This window comes from Carlito syrichta, unplaced genomic scaffold (genome assembly GCF_000164805.1).
Source record: "Carlito syrichta isolate Samal-C Ts95f unplaced genomic scaffold, Tarsius_syrichta-2.0.1 Scaffold287783, whole genome shotgun sequence".
NCBI classification, from domain to species: Eukaryota; Metazoa; Chordata; class Mammalia; order Primates; family Tarsiidae; genus Carlito; species Carlito syrichta.
Genome location: NW_007231879.1, coordinates 2,575 through 6,956, shown reverse-complemented (window position 1 = coordinate 6,956; position 4,382 = coordinate 2,575). Strand labels below are relative to the sequence as shown.

The following is a 4,382-nucleotide window of genomic DNA, read 5'->3' as shown; positions in this document are numbered from 1 at the left end:
TCGGGCAATCCACTCACCTCAGCCTCCCAAAGGCGCGGGATTACAGGCTGAGCCACTGAGCCCGGCTAATATACTCTTTTTAAAAGAGGTTTTCCTCCTTTGAAGAAACTCAAAGTTTGAGGATGAGTAACCAAACTCCATTCTAAAAGAATGTTTGCTCTTTGTGTTTTTTCTTCTGAGAATCCACCATCAAACAACCCTATCTAGATCAAGCAATTCATTCAGAATTCAGTGACTTAAGGTAGAAACACAACATTTTCCATCATAATACAGTATATAGATACTTCCTAGCAGCAGCAAATCAACTAAGAGTGGTCATGAGCTCTCAGAAATGAGTTGGTAGCAGAAATTAAACACTAAGATGGAATTTCCAGCTTATATTTCCTTGTTGGGTTTTACTTCTAGACATCATTGTATAATTAAAAGATCTCTTATATTTTGATACTTAATTTTCTACATAGGCTGAAGCCAAGGTAATCTCTTAAGATCACATTTTCTAACAATAGCTAAAATAATAAAACAATCTTCTGGGTCCTTAGCAATCTTAAATTATCTCTCTTTCACTAGATGCCATTCTTATCATCTGTATTCACAATTTCATTTAACATGCTCTCTTCAGCATGATATCACATTTTAAAGATGTAAACGAGCATATGTGGTATATTTAACTTACATGGTAGTTGGTCCTTTGATATCATGGTAAATGTCCTCTAAGTGGTAGCTGGGTAATTAAAAGTTATAAAAAGAAGGCTGGGAATGGTGGCTCATGCCTGTAATTCCAGCACTTTGGGATGCTGAGGCAGGAGGATTGCTTGAGACCAGGAGTTCAAGACTAGTCTAGAAAAAATAGAAAACCTCGTCTTTACAAAGATAATCAAAAAACTAGGTGGTCATGGTGGCAAGCACCTGTAGTCCCAGCAACTCGGGAGGCTGAAGTGGCAGGATCGCCTGAGCCTAGGAGGCTGAGGTATGGTGAGCTGTGATCATGTCACTGCACTCCAGCCTGGGCAACAGAGTGAGAGCCTGACTCAAAAAAATGTTATAAAAAGAACATACTCAGAGTCTTCATGCTAAAGATTTGCCTTTTTGAAGTCTTTTTAGACCTTAGCAGATGAAGAAGCCTCAAAAAAAAGAAATATTTTGAAGTCATATCTTTCCAAGTAAAATGCCAATCATATCAACAATCTATATCTTAGACAAAAACAATGTGCATAAAGCACTTTTTTCAGCATATAAGAATAGGTTTGCTCATTGAATAGTTTCAATAGATCTAAAGACTATTTCTGGCTCCATAATTGATATCTCCTACAATTTTGAGTCAATTACTTCATCTTATACTGCAGCAATATAAGAAGCAGATAATACCACTTTGTCACTTTTATCCCTTGCTGTCATGCCAGAAAAGTTTATTCAATGATATTTCTGGTACTGAAAAAACTTTGATTTTACTTTGCTGTCTCTTCCAATTGCAACCCACCCCAATTTCCTTCTTTCATTGTCAAAATTCTCAAAGAAGCTGCCCACATTAACTTCATTTCTCCCATATTTCATTTTCTTACCACTCTGTTACCTAGTGTCCATCTACTGAAATATTTCTCACTCATATTTTATTGCTTTGCTAACATAATGGGAAAAGCAGTAAACTGAAAAGGTCAGCAGTGAATTTAGGTTCAAGCCTCAATTTGATAATTATGAGATGTGTATATCTAAGATATCATTTCACAGATTTGAGAGTATCACTTTCCTCATTTGTAAAATTAACAGATTAGATGGTGATCTCTAGGGTTTCTTTCTCTGCTGAACGTAGTTATAGTTGTATGACTAAATTCAATCAGTCTTCATTTCTAATCTCTCTTTGGCATTTGACACTAATCACCACCTTCATCTCTCTATTTGCTCAAAGCCCGTCCATTCATGATTTCAACTATTATCTCTAAGTTACTATCACCATTACCTAACCCCAAATTTTCTACTTCCAAATACAAAATCTCTCTACTTGGCCAGTCTAACCTTCATCAAAGACATAATATACCCAAACTTGAAACCAATCGAATAAATCACGCTTCAGCTTGCCCTAAATCTCCTATTTCCTTAATAGTTGGGTTTTTCATTCCAGAGTCTCGGCTTAAAATGAAATTCTTCTTTAAGTCTCCCTTCTTTCCTTCCTACATCTTAGTTTCATTAAGTTCTGTTGAACCTTCCTTCTAAATAACTGGTATCGTCCCTTTTTTACATTGCATCATTTACATTGCATGCATGGTTTGCTCTAAAAGCTGACTACTTGTCCTCTTAAATCTAGTCTGTTCATTTTTCAAAACATCCAATATTCCCTTGTACTGTCCAGTATGACAGCCAGTAACTACAGGTGGCTATTTAAATTACAATTAAGGAAAATTAAAATTTTAGTTCCTTCGTCATGCAAGCTGCATCTCAAGTGCTCAACAATCACATGTGGCTAGTGGCTATTACAATGGTCAGCACAGATACAAATAGAATCTCATTCTGTATTGAAGTTCTCTTAGAAGGCTCTGTAATCGTAGACAAAACCTCCTAGCACACTATTTACACAATGGATTTTCTTCTATTAAAGAACACGGGCTGGTTTTCTAACATTTATTTAAACGAGTCCAAAATCTTTATCCTGGCATCCAAATCCTTCAGACTTGGATCCACCAAACATCTTCATTCATTTTCTTTGCCAGCACATACTCTTGGTGAAGCTATTTTCACTGATTATGTAGCACTATGCTTTCATTACTACATTAATTCATTTATTTGGTAAGTAAACTATGTATGAGACATGTTTAGGTTCTACAAGAATAAGACAGACAATGTTTGGAGTGATACTTTTTAATCTTTGTTTCCTCGTCTATCATTGACTGTCTGCCTGTTTTTTACATTTCAAGCCCAACCTGTTTCAAGCTCTTCTAGTTCACCTTTCCCTCTTTGAGCTCTCAGAGCACTTTTATATAGCCCACATTTGGACACAATTAAATAGAACTTAGTTTTGTCTTCTTTCTTTTTTTTTTAATTTTTATTTTACTTTAAAGATGTGGGGTACAATTCAAGATTAAGTATACAAGTAGTCATCGTACGAGTAAAGTACGAGTAAAGTCTCCCTTTGGTCCCCACGTCACCTTGTTTGAAATTAGGTAACCTTATGGATGTTGTGTGCCCCCCCCCCCAAATTTTGCCTTCTTTCATGGTTTGATTCCCAATTAAAATTAAGCTATTTAAGGAAATTGGCAAGAAACAGCAAAAGGGCCACCGTGGTTAGAGTAGAATGAGTAAAAGGAAAACAGAATACGATGTCAGAGGGTTAATAGAAAGAAAGACTGTGGGGCCCTAAAGACCATGCAAGAGTGAATAATAAAAGAAGACACTAGAAGGTTGTGATCACAGGAATAACATCATTTGGCTAAAGTTTTATTAGCATCATTTTGGCTCTCGTGTTAAGGATCAACCCTAGTAGAGCAAGAATAAATGCTGGAAGACTCGTTAGGAGGTTAATACAATAATACAGGAGAAAAGAGATAAAAGAAGAGATGCGATGACAGCACTGAAAGTAGTAAGAAACAGGCAAATTTTAAACTTATTTGAAAAGTTGATCCGGTTTTCCCGCCCCCGCCACGGGTCTCAGCAGCTCAAGCGGCGGGAGGAGCGGTGGCGATTCGGCAGCCCAGCTTCGCGAAGGCTCTCCGTGCCGCTGCCTGCAGGCACCCGGTACGCACCCTGCCCGCCGCCAAGATACCCAAGAGGAAGGTCAGCTCCACCGAGGGGGCGGCGAAGGAGGAGCCCAAGAGGAGATCGGCGCGGTTGTCGGCTAAACCTGCTCCTGCAAAAGTGGAAGCAAAGCCAAAAAAGGCAGCAGAAAAGGATAAATCTTCAGACAAAAAAGTGCAAGCAAAAGGGAAAAGGGAGCAAAGGGAAAGCAGGCTGAAGTGGCTAACCAAGAAACTAAAGAAGAGTTACCTGCAGAAAATGGAAAAACTAAAACTGAGGAGAGAATCCAGCCTCTGATGAAGCAGGAGAGAAAGAAGACAAGCCTGAATAATATCATATCCCATGTCTTATCAGTGGTCCCTGTCTCCCTTCTTGTAGAATCCAAAGGAATATTTTTATCAACTATTTTGTAAATGTAAGTTTTTTAGTAGCTCTAGAAACATTTTTAAGAAGGAAGGAATCCCATCTCATCCCATTTTTTAAGTGTAAATGCTTTTTTTTAAGAGGTGAAATCATTTGCTGGTTGTTTATTTTTTGGTACAACCAGAAAATAGTGTAGGATGTTGAATTACAGGAGACTTTGACTGTCTTGAGTATCAGCTTAACATTCCATAGATGGGGGGTTAGTTTTTATATCCTATAATGCAAAGTATACTAAG

At 37.8% G+C, this 4,382-nt stretch overlaps 1 pseudogene across 1 annotated transcript in view; it reads left to right on the top strand.

Annotated features, from left to right (window-relative positions):
• LOC103255068 overlaps positions 1 to 4,054 on the top strand; it is an 8,604-nt pseudogene extending 4,550 nt beyond the window's left edge. Inside the window, exon 2 of the transcript XR_002481657.1 lies at positions 3,605 to 4,054. The product of XR_002481657.1 is annotated as an uncharacterized LOC103255068 (transcript). The remainder of the gene's footprint in view (positions 1 to 3,604) is intronic.
• The last annotated feature ends 328 nt before the right edge of the window (positions 4,055 to 4,382 follow it).